At 42.1% G+C, this 14215-nt stretch overlaps 1 long non-coding RNA gene across 1 annotated transcript in view; it reads right to left on the minus strand.

The window, feature by feature from the left end:
* LOC134473177 (uncharacterized) overlaps positions 1 to 14215 on the minus strand; it is a 19198-nt gene continuing 4983 nt past the window's right edge. Inside the window, exon 2 of the long non-coding RNA XR_010043282.1 lies at positions 1 to 8145. This is a non-coding gene — a long non-coding RNA (uncharacterized LOC134473177). The remainder of the gene's footprint in view (positions 8146 to 14215) is intronic.

The raw sequence follows: 14215 nt of genomic DNA on the forward strand, positions 1-14215 counted from the left end.
TATTTTAATATAAAGTTTATTGAGACTTTATGAGATTAATATAAGTTATCTTTGGCCTCTACAATTACCAAGTGGTGACCATTAGCTTCCAGATATTTATTAGTACAGCAAACTGCTGAACTGTGTATATATATTTTTGGGCAGACATTTTTGGCTACATATATACATATATACATATACACATGCATGTATATGTATGGCCTGTAGACTATATGCACACACAGAGACACACACATATATATGAAGCTGATACAACATAATTGAGCACATTTCTTCATGGTAATTATTCAAATTTTTTATCACAGTTCTAATGAATAGTGTCTAAAATCTGAACCCGTTACATTAGAGAAAAATCCATAAAAGTTAGAACAATGAGTTGCTACTCTATTTTTTTAATCCCATGGATGGTTTTTCATTTTATACTTCATGCTGAATGAGCTTATTTGTTTTTTACATCTATTAGTTGGCTGTTCTAAGCAGCATTATCATTTTGGCTAAGCATTTAATGAAGTTAAACTGTAGTCCACATAAAATTATACTTGTCAGCTACATGAACATGTGATAATTGCTCAACTATGGATATGAGACTCAATGTCTTCTATTAGATTACAGGGGAGGGGTTAGCAGATGTTAGATTATATGCTTAAATTTTTTAGTCACTTTCATTGTTCTTCCGGTCTTTTTCACTGTGGTCTGTTGTATGTCAAGTCATATTTGGAGTAAAAGGATTTTGCTCTTGAGAAAGAAAAAACCAGATTTGCTTAGTGAATGGTTGCGTTTCTAGTCAGTCAGTGTGCGTGATGATGATAACATGGTCTCTGCTTGCTTCGAGGAATGTCAGCTCACACAACTGCGCCCTGCAGGAGCACAGCCCACTGAGAGGATCCCTTTCACTGAGAAATAAGTAAACAGGAAATTTCAACAGAAGCACCAGTGTTGTGTGCTTCCACCGATTTAATGGAAGACAATAAACCAGTTCTGTGCTAACAGTTTCATGATTTCTGGCCTTTCAGGAAAAAAGAAATGACAGATAGCTTTTCCACGTACTTAGAAGGTCTGGAGGGGTCATTTTTCTCAATTTAGGTCACTGAGCCTTCTTCAGTTCTGAGAAGGAAAACTTGAAGCCGAACTGCATGTTGAAACTCTAGCTCTCCCACTCAGCAGTGGTGCTCTCAAGTGAGTTGCTGGACTTTCTCTGTGCCTTGTCCTGCTCAGTAGAATGGCACTGTCGAGAATATCTATTTAAATAAGGCCACAACAATGATAAAGGTGGCAATGCATGAAAAGTGTTTAGAATAGTCTGGCATGAAATATGCTCAGAAAAATTTAGCTAATATTTGTTCAACAACAATATGTTATCACTGTTGTTTAAGATTTCTAGTACAGTGTCTGAAGCTCAGGGAACAACAGCAGGACCCCATCTCTGGCACTAAATCTGGTCATACTAAGCCTTCAAATTATCATATGGACTACCACAGGATTAATGGATTCTCAGAATTTCATAAGAGGTCAGGAAAAAAATTGTTCTTAGGTTCATGTGGTTGATAAGAGTTAATTTCTCCATTGCTCTGAAGGATCTGGTACTTATGGCTAAATGGTACTCACATGAGTTGAAAGAGAAAATCTATCCACCTTATATTCTTTTTAAAATATGAGCTAATAACACCAAGCATGGTGGCACATGACTATACTCTCAGCTACTTAGGCTGAGACAGGAGGTTCATTTGGGCCCAGGAGTTGGAAATAAACACACAGTGTCTCAAAAACTTAAACGACTGAAAAAAAAAACATGAGTTAATATGAGAAATTTTATCCCAATGTGCCAAAATGTTTCACAAGTTTCTAAATCATTTCAGGGCTAAAATAATGGGACTAATTAAATTAGGAAATGCTTAGGTGTTGTTTAGCGAGAAAATATTTTGGATGTTTATAGTCAACCATTGTTAATGATAAGAACAAATTTCTAGATACGTTTTTCCAATAAGAATAGAAATCATAGTGTGTTTAGTATACTGAGATGAAGATGATTTAAACTTTTTCTTTTATTTTAATCACAAAATATAAATAATGGATTCACTTCTGTCTCACATAGACAGGATAGTGTCTCTAGAAGCCTTGGAAAAACAATGAAGAGTCTTAGCAGCTTATTCTGCAGAGAGCAATTTGCATGCGTATTGAACAACTGAACCATCTGGACTGGAGCAGTTCGCTTGTGCCAAATGCACCATGCCCACACACACTGCCCTTACCTCTTTGCTGGAGGGAGAGGCTCAAACATAGCCAATTATACATGACTTATTCCCTCCACGGCCTTGGTGTGCTGACGGATACCTCTAATTGATGCACAGCCATATGTCTTTATTAACTTTGTAAGGCAGTTCCTGGCATGTAAAAAGTCACCCAAGTGAGATGCAAATCTGACTGCAGCTTCAAACATGCCAGAGCTTTCTTTGTTAACAATGCACTGTAAGAATCAGAAATGATGCTTTTGCCATGTGTTTAGCCACAGAAGGTATAATCAACTTTATCATCATCATCATCATCATCATCATCATCATCATCATCACTTCTATCTTTATCATTATGTTATATTTGCTTTGAGGGAAGGTCAGTTTTTTTAATCTGCTTTTTTTTTGCATTTCATTTTCTTTGTTTTGTAAATATCACCTCAGAATCAGTTTAATCTTTGGGATAAAGTAAATTCCACAGAAATATCTGGATTTGTTTCAGGTTATAGAATCAAGATCCTTGTCAGTCTTCAGACTTATGCATTCATTGAAAATCATCACCACTTTAAAATAGTATGGTTAGTTTGCTTTTAATTTTTCTTTATTTTCTAAAAGGTCTATGAAGACTAAAATGTCATCATGTATACAATCCAGAAACTTGGAAAAGAGTTTTCTCCCATCTTGGGCACCACTGACTTCGAAGCTTTGCTCACTAGCTGGAAGCCAGCGCTCTCTTCAGCCCCGCTGTGCTGAGCACAGGCTCACTCACTCAGGTGGCACTGAAAGGCTGACACCTGGGCTGCCGCTGTGCTCCTTCCACGGGTTTTTTATGCGATGGAGATGGAAGTCCCGTGGGAGCATTCTTTGCTCAGCCTCTGCTCAGAAAATTGCAGTTCTCAGCGGATGCTGAGAGCAGCAGGGTGAGTGGGGTCCATTCCCACTCACCCAGCTTCCACCCCCACTCCTCTGACCACCGCAGCATTCTGTGAGCGGTATAATCAATGTATTCTCTATGAAAATAGCTTGAATATGATCTGTAGTTTGCAATCAAGTGTGCAAATATGTAAAAACATTTGCCTGTATGGGGACAAAAACATACAATAAATAAACAAACAAACTACCATTGCCACCTCACTTGTCTGTGAAAATAATTTCTTATTCACTGAGTGATGAAGATAAATGTATTCAATGGCCACCAGACTAGTTGCCATGTGAGGCATTGATGTGGCCATACAGACATGATCTCAGCTCCTCGGGTTTATTAGCCGAACTTTCGTACTCATGACCAGCTTTCAAACGCTGCACCACTGTAAGTACGTGTCGCATAAACGATGCTTGTGCCTTGCATGGCTTTGTCTCTTGTTCTTCCACAGCTGTAAAAACCATGGAGGATGAACATTCTTGCAAGGGAAATGAAAATTTATGATAGTTTCAAAAAATGCCAAAGTTGAGACTTTATGATTATACATAAAGGAATTTTCAGTAACCAAAGAGAATTAATTTCTATGTATTGAGCAGCTGTTTTATACTCAAAAGTATGTTGGTTTCTGGGAGAGGGAGGAAAACTCATAATTCAAATTCCACATTATGCACAAGCGTTGAATAGATAGAATGAGCAAGTGTTAAATTACTGGAAGAGAAAATTAGATGTGACAAAGCAGAACGTTGCAGGTGAAGGCTGAGATAGCATAAAATGTCAACTGTGTTTGCAGTGGCCAGTGTAATAGGAGATCTAGAAAGAAGCAGTGATTGTGGGCCTGAAAGCTCAGAGGTGCCTTCGCCAGGCCTTCGGATTTGAACTGTTTCTTTGCAGCAGGGGTGGAGGTCATGTAGTTGACCTGGAGCTGGCCACACCCCCTGGACAAGTTGCTTAAACATTTGGACATCCATTTTCTCCATGACAAGAGAGAGGTAATAAAAGTGCCTACTACCGACCCTGACCTCATGGAGATAGAGGATTTAGTATGTGGGAATGTGTTTAAACAGTGCATACTAATATATTTTAGCTATTAATAATATTATTTATATACAGTGCACTTAATGATTAACATTGCCTTAAATGATAGAGAGCATGCATTTTACAGAAGGGGAGAACAAACAGTAGAATATGTTCTAGTGGCCAGCATTATATCAGTCTGCTAAACTGGACCATCAGAAAATGCATAGTCTTCAAAGTTGTCTCCAAGCAATAGCTGACTATTTCCATCTTGTATTGCCAACTGCACACCTGTTTTAACAATCTCATCTTTCTTTACTAAATCCATTTTAAAAATTTTACATATAATTATTTTTATCATGTAAATAATATTGTGTATTACGGCTTGCATAGAATTTTATACTCAGTATCCTAAAGAATGTAATGGTTTTATTTTTCTTTTTTATTACTGCCTTGGTTACTTTTTTCTCATTGCTGAGTCAAAATACTCCACACCCAAAATGAAGGAAGGGAAAGTTTTTTAGCTCACTGTTTGTGTAGGTTTCAGTCCATAATCAACTTGTTCTAAGGCAGGATGGTATGGTGCTGGGGCAATACTTCAAGGCATCCAGAGCAAAAAGAAAAAAAGCCTCTTCTCTCTTATATTGTACACAGCCCTTTTCAGGGTGGGTGTAGCACTCATAAAGTCTCCTTGCCCTCCTCTTGCACAGGATGAGGATATTTGCAAAGTAAGAAACCAGCTCTCTGCTGAATCTCTCAGTTAAGCTTCTAAACTTCTCAGGTTGACACAATATATCAACTATAACAATCCACCCCTTGTCAACTTGGCAACCAGACACATTTCTTTAAATCAGCCTCCAGATACAAAGCCATGCTTATTCTTAACATTTTGCAACTTGAACATTATAACACAGCTTAACAATCCTTAGGAACCAGCATTAAATCTATCAACATTATCTTACATTGGAAACATAACATTTTGTTCTTGGCCCCCCAAAGACTCATGTACATCCCTTCATGTAAAAGACATTTAGTTCATCTGCAAGAGTTGCCAAAGTCCTAACAGTTTCAGCACTGCTGAAAATTTCAAATCCTAAGTCTTCTCCAAGATAGAAAGCTAACCCTTAGTTGCAAGCCCCTGTGCAAATGAAAACAAAGTTAAACACTTCCAACAAGCAAAGGCACAAGATAAACATTCCCATTCCAAAAGTTACAAACAGGAGGGTACAAAGGATTGGAGCCAAATCAAGTCTAAAATCCAGCAGGGCAAATGTTAAATCCTGTAGTTGCACTCCAGCATCTGAAGCAATCTGTTCTAAATTGCAAGCTCCAAAGGGCTTGTGTGATTCCACCCCTGTGGCATTTCTAGTGGTTATCAATCCCACAGCTTCTCTCTTGGGCTGGCTTTGCTCCCTCATTGCAGGTTTCCATAGATGATCCACATGCTTGGCTTTTCCAAACTTCTGGGGTCTCCACTGCACCTTTGGCTTGACATTCACAGTTTCACATACTGCCTTTCAGGGGCACACTGCTTGGCCTCCCAGACCTTCTGAAATCAAGGTGAAAGGCGTTTTAACCTAAGAACTGTTGCATTCTGTGTGCATCTAAAACCAGCACCACATGGATGATGCTGGGGTCTGCTGCCAGGTGGAGAAGTAATCAGTCTTCCCTCTCTCTTGGATGGAGGGGTCAAGTACCTGGATTGTTGAGCTCTCTGAACCTGATTGTGAGGAACAGCTTTTCTATGTCACCACTATTCTGGAATCTGGTGCAGTTGCTGTCATTTTGGAACCTCCTGTGGCCTCTTTCGCCACTCTGGAACCTGGCACTCTGCAGTTTTCTCCCCCGAGCAAAGTCTTTCACTTTTGCAATTTTGAGGCTGCAAGGAGTGGAGACCTGATGCTTCTTGGGATGCCCCAGGCATTTTTTTCTATTCTGTTCCTTCTCCGTAATAAAGATCTCAGCTCTATCTTTACAACCCATAGCTTTCTGGCTAATCTCACAATATTTTAAATCAACCTTCTGTGCTCTTTTCTCTTGATTCACAACATAAATCTGGCTAAAAGCCCCCAACAATAGCCATGCCACTGCCAACATTCATCTGCCTTGAAATTTCTTCTGCCAGATTAATCAGTCTGCAGCCTTTACTCTCCATCTCAGACAGATTCTCTGGACATGAGCAAAATACAGACAAACTTTCTGCCAGGCATTAACATACATCTTGTGGAGTCCAACAACCAATGCAGTCCTTCTTAACAGTAGAAAGCTCCCAAATCTGGTCTTTACAAGCAGGTTTTCTATCAACCTTTTGGTCTCCTGAGCTCTGACCAGAATCTCCCTTGCAGAACAGCCTAGGGTTTTCCAGCTCCATTCATTCAGGTGACATCTCTGAACCTTTCCAAACTCTTCCCACAAGCCACTCCCAAAGGTTCTTAAACCAAATGGTCAAGTACAGTCACAGCAATGGCCCCATTCCTAGCACAGATTCTGTCTTGGTTACTTTTTTCATGTTGCTGAGACAAAACACCCAACACCCCAAATGAAAGAAGGAAAAGTTTATTTTGTGGAGGTTTCAGTCCATAATCAGCTGACTCTAAGGCTGGGTGGCATGGCACAGGGGCAACATTTCAAGGCAGTAGTCAGAGCAAAAAGAAACAAAAAACCTCTTTTCCCTTATATGGTACACAGGCCACCTACCCTCTCCCTTCAGGGCCTGTGTAGCACTCACAAAATCTCCCTGCCTTCCAGTCTCTCAGTTAAACTTCTCAATTTGATACAGTGTATCAACCATAATAATTTCCTCGGTGACACTGCCCTTTCCTTAGCTTCTGGGAAAAGCTAGCAACAAATAGGAGACAATGTAAACTCTGAATGTGTAGAAAATGTGGTACCAACACAGAGTAATGGAGATCTGTACATTTTGTCAGTTGGGGCAGGGACAGGTAACAACACACTGGCTTCCTGTAGAGTTTGTGCTTACAGCTCACAAACTCACCCTTTCACATCCAGAGGGAGGTGTATAACCGCAGCTGAGCAGGAAGCCAGGACGAGGGGCTCTGAGGAGGCACAGCCGTGCTTGGCCAACGAGAATCCTGTAAGAACCATCAGACCTCCGGGGAAGAGCTGTCTGCGGACAGAAAGTAACCGTGCAGCTCAGGTGTCGTCTCATCTCATGGTAGTCTTGGCAGGGATCTGTGAGTGAAAGCACAGGGGAGAGCAGAGACAGACAGTGGAGGAAGGGAGTGGTCTGTCCTGTCATCAATGAACCTTCCTACCCACTTTGAAGATGGTGTCTTACATTTTTACATGTGATCAAATAAACTCCTGTTTGCTGAAGCAGTTTCGAGTTGTCTCTGCCTTTCAAGCAGGGGTTCTAACTTATCTCTATATACTGAAAAATACTATTTATGACTCTCTCTTCGGTGTCATTTTGGGGTCAAATTATTATATTCAGGTCTAGATTAGGATTCATAAACGGCAAAATCTATCTTACCATTTTTATTGTTATGTCCTAACACAGCACGGATGTATTTGCTAATTCCACTTGTGTCTGAATTAACTAAACAGCAAAGTGAAAGGAAATTGAATAAAACACAGGCGTGGACCATATATTGTTGAGCACATGCTTTGCATCAGTCACTGCCCTGTCACAGCTGTGCACAATGTCCTGACCAATGTGTCAGGTCTAACAGGGAGACACACAGCACACAAGGAAATACGTGTTGTAGAGCTTCCGGGACTGTTCAGCTTCATGGGGAAGAAAGAAGCCACAGCGGGAGGCAGAGTGGCAGTAATGGGAACGAATGGGGTCACCGGAAAGGTCTTTCTGAAGAGATGGCAACTTAGCAGATTCCAGAGAAGTGGGAATGAGCAACGGAAGACTGGTGGATTGGGCCGCAGGACCAGCGGGTCATCCCTGCGTGGGAATGCAGTTGATCGTCTCTGGAAGTGAAAGATGTTGATCCAGGCTCCTTGTGTCTCCTGTGTGCAAAATAAAGCATGTGCAGCCTGGTGTGAATTGCACATGGGGGAGATGCAGGCAAAGGCTGGTGCTAAAAACAGTGATGAAGCACTGGGCAAACATAAGGGTTGCACATCTGATTATATATTTTCCACTCTCTTCTCTTAAACTGAAAAGAATGTGTCCTTAGAAGGAAAATTAATGGAGAGGATAACTAACCACATTATTGAGAACCGGGAAAATTCAATACTTGTCAAAATTATGCAGTTTGTTACCCTTAAGTTTTGGAGTCAAAGTAGAAACACTTCCCTGCTCCACCATTCACAGGACACTTGGTTCATCAGGGCAGTACATTTTACCCCTCCGGTTTTTTATAGGGTGTGTAGCTGGAATAGGAAGGATTGTATTATTGTGTATGTCAGCAAAAACAACACATGACAAGACACACTCCCGCGTTAGGCCCCCGGTGTGCTCCGCAGCTTATGTGGTAGCAGATAGGCTCAGTCGTTCCACTTCCCTCGGGTTTCCATTGTGTTCAGTTACAGCTCACAATCAGCATATCACTTTGCTAAGCTTTTAAAATTAAATTAATAATAAGCTCATGTTAGTATTAACAAGTGAATAAACCAACGCTGAGAGATGATAACACCTCTTAGAAGACAAAAACAATGTTGGATGAATGAGTATGTGGTAGTTATTACAATTTCTTTGGGGTTGTTTGAGATGGGGTCTCATTATGTATCCCAGGCTGGCTTCGAACTCATGGCAAATCTCCTGCCTCGGGCTGCAGAGTGCTGAGATTACAGGTATGAATCACCACACCCAGCCAGTTATTAAAATTTTAAGAACTGAATGCCTACTGTCTCTGCTAAGATTTTCCCACTGAAAGTGTTACCCTTGCTATGTGGAGATGCACAGCTCTTTTGAGGCTCTTTATTGTAGCTCAGCTTCAGCCCGCCTTTCCACGCTGGCTTTCTGGGGCTCCATGGACCCTGAGTCTGCTCTGTCGGCTGCTTTCTGAGAGACGCCTCTGGTAGGAGTAATGGATGAAGGCACCCAGGCTGCAGGAGTCAGAGAGATCTTCTATCCTATGTTCTTCCTGTTCCTGATTTCACTCTTGGTTCCTGGTCAGTGCTACCCCAGCAACATCTGCAACTGCAGAGAAGTAGCCGATCCAACCAGAACGGTGTTCAGCTGTCACCAAATCCATCTTGTAATGACTTTTTAGGGACACTGATATCAATGGGTAGGACTTTCTCCCTACTCAGGTCCACAGGGCTCCATTTCCAAGGCAGAGATTGAGGAAGTCGCTTCTGATGTTCAGCATCTCCATCATGTCAGTGTCTGGTCTCTGCATTTTCTGTTTTGAGCACCTGGTCATTCAGGAAAGGAATGTGTGGTGTTGGAAGTCTAGAAGTTCCAACAACCTTCCCTGTGTGAAAGGGAGAAGAGTGTCGAGAGGCCCAAAGAATTAGAAGGCCTCTGGGGCTGGGACTGCAAGAGGGGGGACTTTGGGTGGGGAAAACAGGGGACCAGGGTGCCCCTGAGGAGTGTGCTGGCCAATCACACAGGATCAGTGTCACAAGAGCCAACAATACTCTACGTAACCAGCCAGAACAGCCCCTCACTCAATAGGCACTAGAGCCTAAAAATAAGCTCTCTGTTCTTTCCCAGAACTCGGGGAGGCTTCCATGAAGCTCCCTGGTCTTGGGGGAAGATTGGAAGAAGGCATCTGGAACACTGAATTAAATTATTCCATAGAACATATTTGCAAGGTCGGACAACATATTTTTCTAAAGGACGATGAGATAGATGTTTTCAAGGAAGGGGACAGTCAGAGAAAATATAAGAACTGAATTCCCTTTGCACATCAAAAGTTCTTATCTCGCTATGATTGTATTCAAATGTCTCCCACAAAAGCCGGTGTCACTATAGTCAGTCACTGTCCCTCTAATATTTGTAAGGTCTCAGTGATAGAGAACTTCTCATGGAGGGTTTTGTCTATTGGCTAAATACCATCATCTTAAATAGCATTAGCAAGATTCTGATGTCTTGAAGAATAAAAATCAGGTAAGCAGCACTTATTAATACAGTGATGGCTCAACTAGGTTTACTCTGAATTGATAAGTTTTAGTGATATCTCTCTCTCTCTACTTTATCTTCCTTTCATAAGCTTCAAAAGTCTTGAAAGAGCTGTGTAGTTCTTGCATCATTGTAGCTCTCAGAGCTAAACTATCAGTATTAATGTGGCTTAACATTTCCATTCTTTAACAAGCCTTGAAAATACTACAATTCCTTTTAGACACTTAATATATTGCATGCTGATGTTTACAACATGCTGCAAGGCTCACCACAAACAAAAATCCTCTGTGTTCCTACCAAACATCAATCAGAGAAAGGGTAATTGGGTTAGGCTCCTCGTGACTTACACGGCATGTTCACATTAACGAATTTGCTAATGGTGTAGTCATGCGCTGTTCTCAGGACGGGGCGTACAGATTTCAGAAAGCGAAGCAGACGAAGTCAGATCAATGACTAACACATGAAGAGCTACTCCTGCCAGTCTTTTGGTGTTGAGAAAAAGAGCCTGGAACTTGGAGTGAGATGATCTGGAGTTGAGCCCTTGATCTCCAGTTTGAATTTGTGTGGCTCGAGCAAGTCACATAGTCTCTTCGAGGTTTTCTTGGCTCAGCTGGATGATGCAAATCTCCCCTGCCAGGACTAGTGGGATCATGCAAGCCTTGATGGGAGAGCAGAGGCCTCCTGCGGTGCTTTAAACCTTCCTCAAGTGTCCAGATGTTGTGCTGGACACACCCATCCACAGCGGGCAGAGGGTCTGCTGTTCAGATGAAGGGAGAATCTGTCTTCATGTCCAGGCAACACCGATGAGCCCTTCCCACAAGGGCTCCAGGGATGGCTGACACATCCTGCAGATGCCACATGGCCCATTTGGCTGCTTGTCCCCGTGTGCTCCTGGGAAGAATGGCCTCCCTGTAAAGCGTCATTGTCACATCTGTTACCCTTCTATTCAACGGTCACCAGGAAAGGTCTGAATATCAGATGATGGGGAAGAGAAAGGATTTGTTTTTAAGTGATGAAAAACTCCCCGGGGAAATGTTTATATCTCTGAATTGGAAAATATGAGAGCATCCAGATTTCACAAGACTGCTCTGCGGTTACCAGAAGCCGTTCTTTCCACATCTTCCAGGCAGAGCCCTCTGCCTTTGCCCCAGGCCACCGCACTGTGCCCCCACATTCCCAAGGCTGTCAGCCCCAAATCTGAATCATCTCCCTTAAACCCTCAGCAGGTTTCCAACTCCCTGTTAAATCAACTTAAAATCTGATTATTCATATCGAGCACTGCCCTCCTGTGTCCTCGGAGGCTCTGATTTCCTCTGGAGATTGATTTTTCTCCTGCTGAGAAAGTCACACAAATGTCCTCTCTACCTATGCAATCCCTTCCCACCTCTCAGACATTCTACCTGCTTTTCTCACTTCTGGGACGCCCTGTTTCTCATCCACCAAATAAATTCTGCTAGAAGTTCATTATCTTCAAACCTTTCCCCAGATTATCTGCATTATACTCTCCGCCGCTCTATTCCAGTGTACCGAGCACATTCCCTGATTTACTCCTATATCATTTGTACTATTAGGTGAATTTCCTCTTGCTTTTAATGTAGATTCCTTTATTAGTTGGTAAATGCTTTATCAACAAAGCCTAGACTGTATTCCATTTTATTATCTTCATTTTTCTCTTTTTTATTCCTAACAGTAAGATTTCATCTTACTCTGGAAAAAAATAGCTATCATCAAGAAATCAATAGTAACAAATGGTTATGAGGCCGTAGGGGAAAGGAAACTTCTACACTGTTAGTGGGAGTGTAAAGTAGGTAACCATTATGAAGATCAATAAGGCAATTCTCAAAAAAAAAAATAAATCAATAAAACCCTAAAGCCAGAAATTCTGTTTGACCCAGATATCCCTCTTCTAGGAATCTTTCTAAAAGAGTTGTAGACCTGATATCACAGTGATCTTTGCATACTCATGATTCTAGCAGCACAATTCAGACCACTTGAAAGAGGTCTCTTTGACCATCAGTAGATGAATGAACAAGGGAAATGTGGTATTTACATGCAGTGGAGTAGCACACTGCTCTAAAGATGGATAAGCTTTGTTTTTTGTAAGAACATAGATGCACCTTGAAACCATAATGTTAAGTAAGATAAATTACACACACAAGCTTAAATATTGCATGGTTTCTTTTATATGAGAAACCCAAAATATAGTTAAAGAACAAAATAAAAGACATGATAGGAAATAAATCTTCTGCAAAAGGTCCAGAGACCCAAAGGTGGAGGGATGCGGGCATGAAAACAGGATTAAGACGTGTACGAAGTGTGCCAACTCCCTGTGACGATTGTGGGCAGTATGTTCACAAACAAGAAGTAATAAAAATTAAAAGAAAAAGGTATCTATGAGACCAGGGAGGAAATAAATAAAAATAGATGCGAAGTTTCTGAAAATCACAGAAGTTTCTCTGAGAGAGCAAGTCGCTCCCAGGGGGCAGCTTGTGAGCTTGGTCCTGCCCTGGCGCAGGGTCCAGTCCTTGGCTGACGGGCGATTGCAGGGCATAGAGGAGCATGGGGAAGTGGAGGAGAGGACATCAGCCCCTCGAGGGTTACAGCATCTGTGTGGCTTTGGCTTTCGTAATGGATTCTCACTGGCCACCAGCGACCGCTGAGCTGAGTTTGCATTTTTTATCTTTTCCTCATTTCTTAAGATTGGACAGGAGATCATGATGCTGCCTACGGTTTATCCGATGGCAAAGGCAGCCAGCCATGTCTCACTGGCAGGGTTGGAAAGATGCAGAAAAACAGGCAAAGCAGCAGTTTCTGTGCCTGAGCCCTCTCGGGTGGTGCTTACATAAGATCTGATTCCCCGCCTCCAGCAGGATTTCTCTTCACAGCCTGGGTTATGGAAGTGCACTGACTCTTCCCTTGTCTCCTTCCTTGGTCCTTTGTGACTATTTCTGAGGTAGCTGATGATAAGTTTAGGAGCTGAGAGTTGAACGGTTTCCAGCGTATGCTCAGAGCTGGAATGGACTCCAGAGTCAGCGAACCTTAAACTGAACTTCGCATCGTGTACGAAGAAGTGATGCCAACATTTCTTGTTGTAGTGTTTTAAAATCCAGTGAGAACCTCTGAACAGAAACCAAACCTATATTTTTGAAAACCACTGAACCAGGATAAAACCAGAGCATCAGAATATTTTCTGAAACAAACTCGAGACAAATTGATATTTTATTTGATCCAAGGCCCTGGTTAAGATCAAGTGTGTGGTCATGTAACATAACAAAGTTAAACAGCCCACCCAGAGATTAAATGTGTGGCCTTCCACTCATCAGTGCCATATTTTACAACGAAAACAGCAGAGGTGGCTTTGGACCCGCCTTTGCAATGCGCACGGACAAGGAATTGGTTGGTGGTTCATTTCTACAGGGAGGAAGCTTAACACCTAGAAGGGGTCAGGGATTTACCCAAGGTCACGCACAATGTCAACCAAGAGTTGGGACTTTGTCAAACACTGTTTCCCTGTGGGTTTCATTTGAGAAGGAAGAGGCAGGTTCATTCATACACTTTTTAATTTGAGGGATATTTCATGTTATGCTGACAGTTGCTGATAGCACAGGCTGCCCGAAAGAGACGCAGCTCTGTGGCCCCACTCTGGAGATTCTACTCAAACACCGTCACGTCCACACAGATTCTTTGTCTTCCAAGACGTGAGAGGCAGTCCCTACCCTGCCAGTTTTGCCCAGGGGTATCACCTCTGCAAAACCTAACTCTTCCCCCAAGGACTGGACTACACAAGTTGGAATCAGAATTCTTTCCCTGCCCTGTGATTTGGTGAACTTCAGACCTGACCAGGGTCAGCCAGAGGAGTCTGGAACTGGCTCCCTGATGCCTCCGGAGGCCTCTGCAGGGATGTGAATTGCATTCAACCCTGCTCCTTTCATTTACTGACAATAATAACGTTAACCACGTGTCTAGGGAACAGAGCCATGCTCATCTTCCTCCTTACATGTTGCCGTT

This window comes from Cavia porcellus, unplaced genomic scaffold (genome assembly GCF_034190915.1).
Source record: "Cavia porcellus strain 051 isolate PalLab524CR breed Dunkin Hartley unplaced genomic scaffold, mCavPor4.1 scaffold_26, whole genome shotgun sequence".
In the NCBI taxonomy this organism is placed as follows: domain Eukaryota; kingdom Metazoa; phylum Chordata; class Mammalia; order Rodentia; family Caviidae; genus Cavia; species Cavia porcellus.